The following is a 16,377-nucleotide window of genomic DNA, read 5'->3' as shown; positions in this document are numbered from 1 at the left end:
CACTTGGGTACACATTAGTCAGCAGGCTCTTTGTGACATCTTGGTGGCAAGCAACCCAAGACCGGGCCTTCAATACATGTGGAGGAGTGTTACGCAGTTTTGGTTGATTGTACTGGAGATGGTATTGATGCTATTATGTAATATACTGTAGAGGCTTGTACTGCAGTGACAACCATGTAAATGCAGGAGGGCCACTAGAAGAAAAGCCTGATGTCACAAGCTTAGTCTGCTGCTGGGGGCTTTTGTCACTACTGAGGATGTGGTACCAGAGAGATCCTTTAACCACTGTTACTACTTTAAGGAAAGTGATGTTCAGGCTTATACATCACTGGATGCAGACCATCACTGGTAGAAGATCACCAGTGGTTGTGTACCCACTTGATCCCAGTAATATCGAGAGATGTTAAGAGCCAAGGAACTTCATGTAGAGAATTCTGAGCCAACATATGACCATGAATACTAACAAGAGTAATAAGGAGAGACTGCGTTACTAATATAAGGATTGTTTATTTACAAGCTGTTACACGAGTTTCTACAAATTATCAGAAACATACAGGATAGCGTCAATGAGATCTCCAGTTTTCCTTAAAGCTTTTACTGCCACGTTCCTCTCCACTGATAATTGATCCATCAGCACCTCAATGTCTCTGACATCCAACCCAGTTTCATCTTCAGCTACTTCTCCAAATGCCTGAAACACTGCTCCGTTGGCCAAAAAAGAAGATATATTGTCCTTCGTTACTACCTTACCTGAACAAATCAGTCTTATCTTCTCTGGGGGAATTCTTAGGTGGTGGCATAGGAACAAGAAGTTTTCTTCCCCACTTTCGCTCTTCGGTACCTTGACTTCTGATCTTCCAAGTTTGTTTTTTAATTTTATTGTAAAGTGACATTCTGATTGCTCGTTCTGAAGATGCGTTCCTTCCATTGACAAGTGGAATTTATGGCCCAGCTAGTATTTTATTTGCATTCCTTGGTACCGTGCACAAACAGAAATGGTCAGAATTAGAATAATACATTTAGGCCTGGAAATATTACATAAGACATTTAGCAACAATAATTTACAGATTAATTCATCATGATTTTGAGGTCTACATTGCCCTTGAACAGTTGATTCTATAAAACTCTCCAGGCAAGATATAAAATTAAAAAAATTATCGAAACACAGCAAATTCAGATGGCCATGTATCACAGTATGCTCACAGGCCACAATGTATGGACTGGCCATGGGGCTTGTCCTTTTCACTAATGTATGGCAGGGGTAGGGAACCATCGGCCCGTGGGCCATAAATGGCCAGTGACGTCCTTTCCTCCATCCCCAGGCAGATTACCAGAAGTGCTCAGGTAAAAATTGCATTTCCCTGGGATTGCACCAGACTGACTGACTACTTGTTCTTAGTCATAGCATGGTATATACTAATATACTATGACTAAGAACAAGTAGTCAGTAAGTCTGGTGCAATCCCAGCGATATGCAATTTTTACTAATACGATAAAAAAACAATTTTGAGGAAAAAACATTTTTTTTTAAAAATAGTTGTTTTTAACACTTGCCTCTCTGGATCTGTTGCTGAACATAGTGCTCCATGCATTATTATGGGCACCATAGATTGCTCCATACAGAATAATGGACTCCATATATTGTTTCATACAGAGTGGGCCCCATATAATGCTCTATACAGAATGAGCCCCATATAATGGTCCATCCAGAATGGGCCCCATATAATGGTCCATACATAATAAATAAAATAATAATAAGAAATAAGAGGATGGATAGCACTCACCGATCCTTTTAAAATTCCATGCTTTATTCAAACCATTAAAACATCATGGCCAGGAGAGTGGATTTAGGAGTGTACGAACCAGTGCTCACGACGGCCGTTTCGCCATAATGTTTTAATGGTTTGAATAAAGCATGGAATTTTAAAAGGATCGGTGAGGGCTGTCCATCCTCTTATTTCTCATGATATACAATGATGTTCTTCCTGGACAAGCACCCGGGATCTTGAGGCATAGCCTGCACTTTCTAATCACACCTGTGACACAAAGACTTTGCCGCAGAGCGGTGCTGTCAACTTTTTTCTTCAAATTGTGGATAAAAAAATAAATAACCAAATACTCACCTCTCCTCGTTCTGGTCTTTTCAGTATCTTCTGACCCTTGCAGTGCTGATCTGTAGTGACATCGCCTTGCCCTCTGCCCAGAAACCGGAGCTGCAGAGGAACATGGAGAGGTAAGTATTTCAAACAGTTAAAAGCACCATGGGTGAGCCCAGTGGAAGAGCCCACGCTGGTATTGGCCCCTAGTTCACAGGCCCCATAGCGTGCCAGTGTCCCCAAGGGCGAGAGGGCCCCCGCTTGCTCAGGGCCCCGGCACTTGCACGAGTGCGCCGGGTGGTGACGCCAGCCCTTCTCAAAAGTCATCAACAGGTCATGTTTTCAGGATTTCCTTAGTATTGCCCAGGTGACATCTGCTCAGGCAATAATTCCTTCACCTGTGCAATACTAAGGAAATCCTGAAAACACAATCTGTTGGTGGTTCCTGAGGACTGGAGTTGGGGAACACTGATCTAGGGACATGAGGTGAGTGACTGCCACCTCTGCACCATTTCAGTTATGCTCCTGGCTCTGATAACCTGGGAAAATACAGACAATACCTACAGGACACTCTATATGACTGCACATTGCAGAACTGTGACTGTCCGATCAGCACACGGTGACAATTCTTCTGTCCCCCCCATGAGGTGAGCAGTCATGAGCCCGTACATAAGCGGATTCCATATTTGTGGTCATGTGCCAACTAGACACCTGCACGTGACCGCCAGTATGGAATTCGCATGTGACTGCCCCCCTGCATGGGGAACCCAGAGGAATCCTGACAGTGTGCAGGGAACACGGGGGGGGATCGTGACAGTGTGCAGGGAACACAGGGGAATCGTGACAGTGTGCAGGGAACACAGGGGAATCGTGACAGTGTGCAGGGGAAAAGGGGGAATCATGACAGTGTGCAGGGAACACAGGAGGATCGTGACAGTGTGCAGACTTTTCATTTCAGCACAGACAATCTCTTATATATATATATATATATATATATATATATATATATATATATATATATACACACACACAACAACGAAGAAAAGAAGAGGCAGCACTCACCGATCCTCCGAGACAGGTATCTTTATTTTCTCACAATAAAATCTTCACGGCCGGGGGTGCAAATATACAGAGTGCGGCAAGCCTGACACCCTGTATATTTGCACCCCCGGCCGTAAAGATTTTATTGTGAGAAAATAAAGATACCTGTCTCGGAGGATCGGTGAGTGCTGCCTCTTCTTTTCTTCGTTGTTGGATTCATCGGCATGTTGTTTTCGGCTAAAGCACCCGTGATCCGGCGGCCACACTCCAATTGCAGGTGGGCAGGCTCAGCTACATTTACAAGCGGTGGTGCGGTCAGCTGTGCCCTCTTTTAGATTGATTATATATATATATGTATATATATATATATAATGATGGCTGCCTGTATTCACTTGGCAGTGTCAGATCTGGGCTGTTGGGCGCGTTTACAAACATTTCCAGATTTTCCATAGCGCCGACTTCTACATCCAGATCACCTGCCGTAAAGGGGTAATAAAATGATAACTAATTGTTCACAACACACATTTGCTTACATTCAGCCTCCCAACACGGGCCAGGGTTCTCGCAGTCACCGAGCAGCAGGGCTTTCCTGCCTCCAGCACACACTTCCTGCAGTGACCGTCTCCACAACACAAGGCAACGATTCTGCATCCTAGAATCGTAGAATCATCAGCATTCAGGTTTGGATATTTTCTAATAAATAATAGCAAAAAAAATTAGTGGCATTTTTATTTTCCTTTACTTTTGCTCTGTAAATTCATAATTATTACCAATGATTTACTACAATGCTGAATCTGCTGCTTGCAGATCAAAGACGTGTTATATTATACTTTATTTTGGGATTATAGTGACCTCTTGTGGTGCTAAAATATATTACAAGCATGCATTACTGGTAGTGATGAGCGAACCTGCTAACCGAGTGGCTTTAGTGCACTTGAAAAACATGCAGTAGCGGGGACTCAAACATGTTATTCAAGCACCATAGATTAACACCCGAGCATGATCAGATTACACCTTATCCCAAATCCTGGGAATGCTGCAGATTGCTGTGTCTATGGGATGTTGCATGTTTTATGTGTGTCCTGGTGGAGTAAATAAAAATGACTTGATCTTGCAAGGATAAATTCACACACTGATGTTTTTATGTGAATTCTTCAGACAGAAAAAAATCCTCAGAAAAAATGCTGAAAAAAAGCTTTTGGGTTCTATTTTTACAGATTTTTTTTTTATGTATGACGAGGTTTTTTTTGTACTTCATCAGAGTCAGTATTTTTATTTTTTTTTACACTCAGAAAATAAATGACATTTTGCATCTTTTTCCACATGAAAAAAAAGCGCCACATGCACTATAGACATTTTCCTATTGAAATCTGTTGGAAGCTTAATAAAAAGAATTTAAAGAATTTTTTTAAGTGGATTTTAAAGCAGAATCTTAAACATTTTTTCAGGTGTTTTTTTTTTTCAGCTAGAAAAATCTATGTAAAAAAATGTGAATATTATCCATAAGGTGTGTGCCCACGATTTCTTTTTCAGGTGGTCTTCGAGATCATCTAATAAACCACATAAAGCAGTAAGAAGAATGAACACTTGCTGCCCATACCTTCAGACTGCTGAACTTCTTTTAGCCGCTCACTTTTCTAAAACTATCAAGCAGTTAAGAGAAGTGACGTGACCATTCTTCTGGCGTTTTCCGATTTCTAAACTTTAGAACATAAGTGAATGGGAAAGCTGAAAATATGCCCGGACGTCTTTTGCAACGTTTTGCTATTGTTTTTGCTTAAAAACCCGCTAGCGGTCCTTCATTACTCAAGGGAGTGAAAAAAAAACGAATACAAAATGACTGTAAAAAGGCATCGCAAAAACCATGGAAAAACAATACAAAAAAGACATTGGTGGCCAAAACTGTAGGAAAAAACAAGTAAGAAAAAAAGCAAAACGATCAAATAAAAAAATTAAACAAAAGATTCTTAAGGAAAAAGCTTACCCAAGTTTAAAAGACGTCATGTGCACATAGCCTAAGGATTCACACAGAACAATCTGAAGTTTTTTGTGCAATTTTGAGGAATTCTTTTGAAGTATTTTTACAGACTTTTGACTTCAGTGTCAAGTTTGCTGCAGATTTCTGATTTGTTAAGGGATCTGCATCAAAGAAATGATATGCCACTTCTATTTTTTTTTGCTTTTTTGATGGTAAGGTTTTCAAAACTTTGCTGGAAAAAACTTGCTGCGTGAACACCTGTGTGGATTTCCCATTGAAATCGCTAGGAAGCATGGAGCGAAGATGACGTCGCTCAACCCCTAATCACCGGGCACACCGGCAGGGATGAGATTCTCTTCCTCCCGTCCAGCAGCCAGGCGCCACTGACCTGGACCGGAGTCCCGTGAATCCATCCGCTCATGTCTAGTTCCAGCTGTCCTGGATACAGAGGAGAGTCCTGGATTTAGGTCTACACCCTGTAGTCTCCGGTATCTGCTGAATGTCCCTCACTGTCACCACCTCTCTGATATCTCCTCCTGCCTGGGGAGAAAGAAATGGTAAATGGGCGTAGGTTGGGATGTTTTTAGGGGCGTGACCAAAACGTGCCACAGCGTGCCATGTGCGTGGCATCGTTTATCCCTCCTTCTGTTCATCAGTTGGGAGGCATGGATTTGAATAGGAGATGGAGGTGTAGTACCTGGACGTGGCCCCTATCACAAGATGGAGCAGCAGCGCAACTGAGCACTTCCAGCAGGCAGCCGCCACAACAGTGAACAGCCGAGCACCAGAGGTGTCGGATCCCGACCCTTCAAGCATTGATGCGCTATCCTACAGATAGTAGACAGATTGCGGCAGCACTCAATTTAGAGAAACAGGAACCCGGGTATCCACACCCATAAAAAGATGGGTCATCCCAAACTCCAAGGAGCCACTTGTAAACTCACCCAATAAAAAGTAATGGACAGTGCCCAGGCTTAGGTGATGCAAATAAATCTTCTTATATTCTCCCATACAAAGTGCAACGTTTTGACAAAATACAAGTCTTTGTCAAACATGGCTTTCTCTTTGCTTGACAAATACTTGCATTTGGTCAAAATGTTGCACTTTGTATGGCAGAATATAAGAAGATTTATTTGCATCACCTAAGCCTGGGCACTGTCCATTACATTTTACCATCTTAAGGATATAAGGATAGGTCATCAATGATGAAGTGGTGGAAAACCTCTAAGTATTGTGATATAATAATATATGTTGTGCAGTACAGGGACAACCACCAGAGGGTGAGGAAGGGAGGTACCAGGAGCTCACCTCAAAGGAATACCCGCAGAACTGAGCAAACACGGCTAGGGGGCAGTAGAGTGAAGTCATACAAGCCAAGTCAGCAACAGCCAGGAATGCGGTGTCAGAGGGGCAGGCAGGAGCTAGGTCTGAAGCAAGCCAGGGGTCAAAAAGCCAGTCGGGAGCACGGTGGCGAAAGCACAGCCAGGAGCACACCAAAGGTCAGAGCCAGAAAGATCAACCTAAAACAGGAATGGAAGACAGAAGAGCAGGTCAGAAGTCAAGCAGAGAAGATTAACCCCCGCCTGACCAGCCGGAAAGCCGAAAGCAAACCCCGACCTGGATCATGACAATATAAATAAGTTGCTTTACAATCGATTTATATGGGATCCCTTATGCACAGACAGCAATAGCTACTCCTCAAAACACTACCATGACTGCCTTGTGGCCCCCGGGGCAGAGCTGAGAGAAGGAGACATGATACTGTGCAAAGTTTTTAATATTAGATCAATAAAAGTTATTTTTGTCTGTCCGTACCATCCAGTGTAAAGGTTTCTAATCTTCCAAATCCGCATGTGTTTCAGATATGTTCCCCCTACGTGTCCTCTCCCGGCTCCAAAAACTATCTTTCCTGCCCATAGCAACCACAGTCCAGCTTTTATTTTACCAAAGCTGTTAAAAAAATAAAAGCTTAGCTCTGATTGGTTGCTGTGGGCAATGGAGACAGTTATACTGTCTAAAAGAAACTAACGGCCTAGTTGCATTTATATTATTTTTGTAGGCAGTGGCATAACTAGATTCCGATGGACTCAGATACAAAATTGGGACCTCTGGACGCCCACCTGAATGTTGGCCAGATTGTAGGGGCACTTGTAGCCTTCCAGATCCTGTAAAGACATATGTGTTACCCCCTATTAATAATGTCCCCCGGCCTGCTAATTCTTGTAATAATTACACATATCCGCACTTTCCTCCATCCTTGTCAACATGGTGTAACATTTTCCCCCATTTTGGTATAATGCCCCCCCCCCCGTCCTGGGCCCTTTTTGTTCTTCTCCAGCACATTTTAAAAATAAACAAATTCTGCTCTCCTTCCTCCGCTCCCATGGCACATGGAGTCTTCTTCTGTAGCTGGATCAGGATCCGGCAGCTGACTTCTGCATGCAGGTATAGGCTATGCATGAAGATAGATTGTGAGCCCCATTGGGGACAGCGATGATAATGTCTGTAAAGCGCTGCGGAATATGTTAGCGCTATATAAAAATAAAGATTATTAAGTCACTGCCATGCGTCACTGGCAAGCCTACATTATCCCCTGATGGACTGGCGGCATGTATTGCAGCACAATGACCCATCGGGTCTCTGCGCCACAATAAGTTTCATCTGAATGTACGTTTCACGCATATCCAGGTGAAATTGGCATCAGTGAGCTGCACTCCAGCACAGGCCTGGTCACAGTCGCACCTTTTGTGACCGCAATAGTTACACCATTGTTTGCAGATATTGGTAATAGGCTTCCATTATAACAAACATGGAAAGAAATATTCATGCTTTTAATGGGCAAAGGCAGTTTTTGTTTAGTGACTGGTACTCCCGCTCTTGTTCTACTTCATCAGCTCAGTCGGGGAGGAGGATAAAGGGGCGCACAAAGCCCACATCCTTGCAGTGCGGTGAGGATTGTGCAGTCACACATGCGCCTCACCACTACGAAGTAAGAAGAGGATACCCACTATAGAAGAATAGCAGGTATCTACAGAGCATGTGGGAACAGTCGTAAAAGAAATAGGGAACATATCCAAGAGCAACCATGTAGGCCAATGCCTTTAACATGCAGGTTTTCAAAGGGCAAAACACAGAAATTGGAAATGGATTTTATTTTATTTATTTCAGGATTTTAAGCCACTGAACAGTGAGCGATGTTGTGGGAATAACCAGACAAGTGTTATTAGAACTCAAAAGAATATTGGAGCAGCAGCACAAGAACTATCCACAAGAAAAACTTTTTCCATAACAACCAATCATGATGCAGCTTTTATAATTGAAGAGCTGAATAAGAAATAGAAGCGCTCCTGTGATTGGTTGCTATGGGCAACAAAGGCCCCATTGGTACCTATAAAAATAAAAATCCCTCAAGGAATATGTTTTTAGGCACCCAAACCCTTTAAAAAGGATGGTGTAGATGATTATGCTGTTCCTACAACAAAAAAAAGTCAGACTGTTGTCAGTAGGCCTAATGCAGGCAGAAAAGACATCATTAGTGGATAGACGCCTATGGATTCATGTAATGTTCAATGCCCTAATAAGGAATAAGAGCATTGGGGCCCCAGCAAGTAAACATTTATTGTGTAAATACAAGTACTACAACATATCAAAAAAATTGTCAAGTGCTTTTCATTGGTCGGTGTCTGGGTTCCCAAACTCCCAATTGGGGCCCTATTGAAGATTTTGCATTGGGTCCCACTGGCTTCAAGTTTTGCCACTGTAGGGAACAGTGTACAGAGTAAAGGTAAACCACCTGCAAAATAAAAGTTACCCAACCAGTGGCTGAAGCCCCCAATAAGCAGAATAAGGCTAGGGTCACACAATCGTTTTCTCTCCATCCAAGTAAACCGTCCGATTATAGTAATCAGACTCATGAGAGTGAAATCTGTTTTTCTCAGATGTGGAGAATTTGGAAAAAAAAGCTTCTCTCTCATTCTGTCTGTGAAAATTGGACCACACTGACTTAATCCGAGTACAGTCCGATTTCTTTCATGGACCCGAAGACTTGAATGGCTGAGTGCAATCCAATTATTATTGAAGGCAAATCGTTCATGCTGCAATTGTATTCCTCAGACCACTTAGTAAGATGAAAAAAAAAGAAAATCAGACATGTGCACAGCCCTATTGAATAATATTGGTCCGATGCCGTGACGGGTCGCACTCGGACAGAAAGTACGGTAGACTACACAAGCTCTCAGGATAGAGGAACACAAGGTCATCTGCAGGTGGACAAACCCACTGAGTTCTTCAAGAGGAAGACACTAGGAAATGCTGGTGATTTTTGTTGTTGTCGAGTGTATTTTTGAAGTTTTTAACCACTTTTTTTTAGATTTTTTTCCAGCCTTTGTGGAGTCTTTTGTACTGGCATTTTATAATTTTCTGGACATTTCTTAATGCCAGTCAACAATGAAAAAAATGCTAGGAGTCTCATGATGGAAAAAAAAAAATCAAAAAGGCACCTCTGGCATCTATTGAGCCTTCCCGTTGACTTGTATTGTAGAGTATAGAGCGTTTTCAGAAAGAAAGACTCCTGAAGAATGGTCAGGTCTCTTCTTAGAACCATTTTGCATCTTTGGAAACCTGAGTGGTTAAAAGACGCTCGAAAGACAAAACATATGCATTTCTATGTAAAAGACTTGCTGTTCAATAAGTTCATTCTTTTGGGTGTTTTCTGGGTGCTTGTTCAGGAAGGTTAAAGGGCAGACCCCACTAAAAAAAAAAGACATTGAGTGCACATAATTTTAGAGGTTTTCACATAGATTTTTGAGAGCAAACATCACGGCAGGTTTTGATGCCATTATATGAAGGAAAGACTTCTATTTGCTGGAGCCATTATCAGCATTCTGGCCTCCAGTAACGACATGTACATGGGACCATAGACATTGACTACAGCTGCATGGGACTTGGGTCACCGATCGATCTCTGCTCCCTATCAGTGGCTGCATTGGACCTGGGATTTACCAGTAAGCTAAGTAGTTTGTTATTTAATATCACACTATGGTCTTGGTACAAAAATTTAAAAAAAGGAAAAAAGGACAACTTTGATAATACTATAATAGTCTTGCTGCTAAAAAATGGTTTTCTGCAGCCAAATCATTCTGTGGCAAGATTGAAAATAATATGCCTACAACCATAACAATACAGAAAATATCTGCTGGCTATGCAAAAAATTAATTTCCCACAGTCACATGTAAAACATCGACATTTTTTGCATACTTGTGAAAGCTCTATAGATTTATCTTATAAAAGGAAATCTGTTTTAGATTACATAGAAAAATGCTGACATTCAGCAAGTTCAGACGTCCCCAGGAAACATATATTTTTTCCGGACTTAAATTATTTGTATAGATTTGGCTTCACTGCTATATGATCTTAGATCATGTTGGAAAGTTTGAACGATTTTTTTTTCCTGTCTGAAAATTTAGGACTCAAGTAAAATGTATGTTATGAATAAGTAAATCACTTTCCCACTGTTCGTTCGCTTTGCATGCTTATTGATTGCAACCATTGATGCAGCAATGGAAAAGATAAAGAATGGAAACAGGTCACCTCCAATATATATACACCATGTAAGCGTCAGTCCAATGGAACCCACAGTGGTCATGTCGGATCCATACATAGCAAGAGGGAAAGTGAAAATGTCCCAGATCTTGAGAATAAAATCATCCAATTTATTTCAATACTAGCTGAAGAGCCGGGCGTTGCCTGGGCATATCTGTGGTTAGTTATAGAACCTCACTTCTCTTATTTTTCCATCACGCCTCTCATTTTCCCCCTCACACCTCTCATTTTCCCTCTCACTCCTCTCATTCCCCCCTAACACTTGTCATTTCGACCTCACATCTGTCATTTTCCGATCACTCCACTATTTTCCCTCACTTCTCTCATTTTGCACTCACACCTTTTCATTTTCACCTCACACCCCTCATTTTCCCCTCAGTATATACGTTTGTCATCTCCCTTATATATAGTATACACCTGTATGTCATTTCCTGTATATAGTATATACCTGTATGTCATCTCCCCTGTAAATAGTATATGCCTGCTGTATGTCATCTCCTCCTGTATTTTGTATATACCTGTGTCATCTCCTCCTGTATGTTGTATATACCTATGTGTCATCTCATCCTGTATATACTATATACCTGTATGTCATCTCTTCTGTATATACTATATACCTGTATGTCATCTCCTCCTATATATAGTATATATATGTATGTCATCTCCTGTATTTAGTATATACCTGTATGTCATCTCCCCTGTATATAGTATATACCTGCTGTATGTCATCTCCTCCTCTATATACCTATGTGTCATCTCCTCTTTTATATAGTATATACCTGTATGTCATCTCCTCCTGTATATAGTATATACGTGTCATCTCCTCCTGTATATAGTATATACCTGTAAGTCATCTCCTCCTGTATATAGTATATACCTGCGTGTCATCTCCTCCTGTATATAGTATATACCTGCGTGTCATCTCCTCCTGTATATAGTATATACCTGCGTGTCATCTCCTCCTGTATATAGTATATACCTGCGTGTCATCTCCTCCTGTATATAGTATATACCTGCGTGTCATCTCCTCCTGTATATAGTATGTACCTGTATGTCATCTCCCCTGTATATAGTATATACCTGTGTGTCATCTCCCCTGTATATAGTATATACCTGTGTGTCATCTCCCCTGTATATAGTATATACGTGTGTCATCTCCCCTGTATATAGTATATATGTGTGTCATCTCCTCCTGTATATAGTATATACCTGTGTGTCATCTCCACTGTATATAGTATATATGTGTGTGTGTCATCTCCTCCTGTATATAGTATATACCTGTGTGTCATCTCCCCTGTATATAGTATATATGTGTGTGTCATCTCCCCTGTATATAGTATATACCTGTGTGTCATCTTCTCCTGTATATAGTATATATCTGTATGTCATCTCCTCCTGTATTAGACCGCGTTCACACGTTATTTGGTCAGTATTTTTACCTCAGTATTTGTAAGCTAAATTGGCAGCCTGATAGATCCCCAGCCAACAGTAAGCCCACCCCCTGGCAGTATATATTAGCTCACACATACACATAATAGACTGGTCATGTGACTGACAGCTGCCACATTTCCTATATGGTACATTTGTTGCTCTTGTAGGTTGTCTGCTTATTAATCAGATTTTTATTTTTGAAAGATAATACCAGACCTGTGTGTGTTTTAGGGTGAGTTTCATGTGTCAAGTTGTGTGTGTTGAGTTGCATGTGGCGACATGCATGTAGAGACTTTTGTGAGATGAGTTTTGCGTGGCGACATGTGTGTAGCAACTTTTTGTGTTTGAGTTGCATGTGACAGGTTAGTGTAGCAAGTTGTGTGAAGCAAGTTTTGCGCATGGCGAGTTTTGCACGTGGCGAGTTTTGTGTGTGGTGCGTTTTGAGTATGTGCAAGTTTTGTGTGAGGCAACTTTTGCATGTGTTGCAACTTTTGTGCATGTGCAATTTTTCCGCGTGTGCAAGTTTTGCGTGTGGCGAGTTTTCCATGAGGCGAGTTTTCCATGTGTGGCGAGTTTTGTGTGAGCCTAGTTTTGCATGTGGCGAGTTTTGCGCGTGGCGAGTTTTGAGCGGCGACTTTTGTGTTTCGACTTTTATGTGGCGAGGTTGGTGTATGTGTGGTGAAATGTGTGCTGAGGGTGGTATATGTGTTCAAGCATGTGGTAGTGTGTGGCGCATTTTGTGTGTGTGTTCATATCCCCGTGTGTGGTGAGCATTCTATGTCGGGGCCCCACCTTAGCAACTGTACGGTATATACTCTTTGGCGCCATCGCTCTCACTCTTTAAGTCCCCCTTGTTCACATCTGGCAGCTGTCAATTTGCCTCCAACACTTTTACTTTCACTTTTTCCCCATTATGTAGATAGGGGCAAAATTGTTTGGTGAATTGGAACGCGCGGGGTTAAAATTTCGCCTCACAACATAGCCTATGACGCTCTCAGGGTCCAGACGTGTGACTGTGCAAAATTTTGTGGCTGTAGCTGCGACGGTGCAGATGCCAATCCCGGACATACACACACACATACACACACACATTCAGCTTTATATATTAGATTAAAACTCGATCATTAGAAAGACTATACAAACAAAATTAAAAAAAAAAAAAAACATGTTTCAAACGCAACATGCGTTCTTAGTCATGGGTTAGTGCATTCCGAGAAGTGTTCCACGAAAAAATGGCCATCAGGTGAGAACATACCTGAGAATTGTTAATCAATAGCCAAATACCTCCATCCAGGCCCTGCAGCACGGGGAATCAGTGAGTATTCGTTAGTGCAGTGGGCACTATAAACATGTGTGCATGTTGACCCGTATGTTATATTGGCACATTCACTCTATTAGGGAGACGATCCTCCAAAACTCAATTACACAGGACATATACCCTGCTTTGAGCGCCTCCCACTAGCTGATGATTATCAGCATTCTGACCGCCCATTAAGAGTGAGTACACCCAAACCCACATTTCTAGGCTGCATATGGACTAGTGAAATCAGAATTTAAAAGGTGTATATTTATCCCTCAGGATCAACCGTAAGACGATACAAGAACGAACATTCTCAAACACCGGAGCATCTGCAAGTAGCACAGTACCCATATTGGCACCATTAACTTATAACGCCACCTGCAACGGGCACCAAACAGGATCCGGATTCTATCCATATTTTTCCACCATTAATAAATTGTAAGTGGTTTCTAACCCATATCTTATTTCCACCCTATTGTAGTTAGCGCAGGTGAATATTACTCCTACTAGTAACCCACCATTTATTTTGACAGGTGCACACAGAACCTGTGCCAATCAACAGCATTCTACATAAAGGATTACCTTTTCTTTTTCCAATAAATTTTCATTCCTATTTAGAAGCGCCAGTGTTTTCGTTTTTGCAAATTTCAACTATTGCAATTAATATATTGTTTGATAAGGTATATACAAGTGCCAAATTGAGTGTGAACACAAGTCTATAACGAGCGGCTCCACGTTTATAGAACCCTCCAGGTCTGAGCCAAGTTTCACTGGCTCTGAAATTGGAGCAAAAAAAAACAAACTGTGAAAGAATGCTGACGATGAAGGGGCATTTTTAGGGTACTATTTTCACCCCTTTAGAGTAGTATGATTTTTGTTAACCTTTCTATTTTTCATGCATATTTTACATTATCATGTAACATGTCCCACAACTTGGGAATCGTGAAGTATTGTATTGTTATTGTATTGCTTCTCTTTCACTGCTATGCAATCAGGTTTGCCTTTTAGAAGTTTGTCTCTCCCCATCTCCTCTGTCCTGATGTCAGTAACCCCTCCCTTCTTCCCCAGGTAGTGTAGGTCAGCCATGTGAACAAGCTCATAACTATACAAGTTTGATTCAGAATAGCCTTTTTACCTTCTGTAATTGTGCATAACTACAATTCATATTGAAAATAAACCTTCTAGAAACATTATACGTGCCTCTGCAATCAAGTAAAGCTACCTGATGAAATCATTCAGTGTGAGTACTGGTACATAGATACATCCATAAAATCGGACTCTCAAGAGCCCCATACGCACAGCCTAGTTATGGAGTCAGAATATTGTGTGCTCAGTTTTTAACCCTTTACTTTGCTAGACATTAATAGTTCTCAAGTGATTTCTCACCTGATGTTAATGTAGATGGATGTATTCCACAAAAAATGGACAACATGCTTCTCAGTATGTACTTAACCATGGCTAAGAATGCTTGAAATGTTTTTATTCTGTCTGTATGCTTGTTCTAATGATGGAGTTTTAATTTAATATTGGAATAAATTTGGATGGTTTCATCCTCAAGATCTGGAACATTTTCACTTTCCCTCTTACTATTGATGCAGCATTATTTGTAGATAAAATTCTTCTTACTAGAGTTGTAACTTGAAACTCATGAGCACTCATGCATGGAGCGACTTCTTCCTCTATACCTCAACAGTTCCTCCCCTGCGTCTTAATATGTAGTCCCTTTCCGAAAATGGATGTAATAGCACCCCCATGTCGGAATTCCTCCCTTTGATGCGGGTTCCAGCACTGAGCCCACATCTTTCCTGGCAGATGTCAGCGGTTTTGAACAGCTGACATGTGTCTCTAACAGCCGGGGGCAAAATCGTGATCAATCCACGGCTGTTAACTCGTTAAATGCCGCTTTCAATCTCTGACAGCGGCATTTAACTTGCGCTTCCGGTAAGCGCACTGGAAATCCCGCCCATCGGTGACCCAGTCACGTGATCGCGGGTGACCGATGGGTTGGCATGACGACCAGAGGTCTCCAGCAGACCTCTATGGTTGTCATAGCTGCATTGCCATGAGCGCCACCCGGTGGTCAGCGCTCATCTAAAGTGAGCATTTCTGCTACATACAGGCGATCTGATCATCACCTGTATATAGCAGAGCCGATCAGACAACTGCAGCTTCTAGTCTCCCATGGAGACTGTAGAAGCATACAAAAATTATTATTTTTTTTTTAACCAAAGTTTGGATTTTGTTTTCACCACTTAAAAAAAGAACCTAGACATGTTTGGTGTCCATGAACTCAATGACCTGGGGAATTATAATGGCAGGTCAGTTTTAGCATTTAGTGAACATAGTAGCAGGGCCGCGCTTAGTAACCCGATGTTTACCGTGGTTACCAGCGTAAAAGGAAAAACAAACAAACCGTACATACTCACCATCTGATGTCCTTCAGGTCCCTTGAAAGTGAGAGCACAGCACAGCAGTGACGTCACCACTGTGATCTGCTCTCACTGTACGGCGGCACTCAGTCAGAGCGGGAAGCAGACGGCAAGGGACCTGAAGGACATCAGATGGTGAGTATGTACGGTTTGTTTTTTTTTCCTTTTACGCTGGTAACCACGGTAAACATCGGGTTACTAAGCGCGGCCCTGCGCTTAGTAACCCGATGTTTACTCTGGTTACCAGCGAACCTCGGCATCGTTGGTCGCTGGAGAGCGGTCTGTGTGACAGCTCCCCAGCGACCACACAACGACTTACCAACGATCACGGCCAGGTCGTATCGCAGGTCGTGATCGTTGGTAAATCGTATAGTGAGATGGTACCCTTAGGCTGAGGGTGCCAATACTTTTGTCTGGCCCATTTTTGGAGTTTTGTGTGAAATGATCAATGTTTTGCTTTTTGCTTCATTCTCTTTTGTGTTTTTTTCATTTAAGACAAAT

At 41.9% G+C, this 16,377-nt stretch overlaps 2 long non-coding RNA genes across 2 annotated transcripts; one reads left to right on the top strand and one right to left on the bottom strand.

The window, feature by feature from the left end:
• Window positions 1–491: 491 nt before the first annotated feature.
• Window positions 492–5,518, bottom strand: LOC143805663 (uncharacterized). Its single transcript, XR_013221299.1, has 4 exons — window positions 5,504–5,518; window positions 3,671–3,830; window positions 2,124–2,213; window positions 492–972 (listed from the first exon to the last, which is right to left on the bottom strand). It is a non-coding gene; the product is annotated as an uncharacterized LOC143805663 (long non-coding RNA).
• LOC143805664 (uncharacterized) lies at window positions 3,687–15,010 on the top strand. The gene is made up of 3 exons (XR_013221301.1): window positions 3,687–3,817; window positions 13,727–13,885; window positions 13,981–15,010. It is a non-coding gene; the product is annotated as an uncharacterized LOC143805664 (long non-coding RNA).
• Window positions 15,011–16,377: the final 1,367 nt, after the last annotated feature.

Source organism: Ranitomeya variabilis, chromosome 2, assembly GCF_051348905.1.
Source record: "Ranitomeya variabilis isolate aRanVar5 chromosome 2, aRanVar5.hap1, whole genome shotgun sequence".
Lineage (NCBI taxonomy): Eukaryota > Metazoa > Chordata > Amphibia > Anura > Dendrobatidae > Ranitomeya > Ranitomeya variabilis.
The sequence above is the reverse complement of the archived record's forward strand: the minus strand, read 5'-3'. Positions and strand labels throughout refer to the sequence as shown.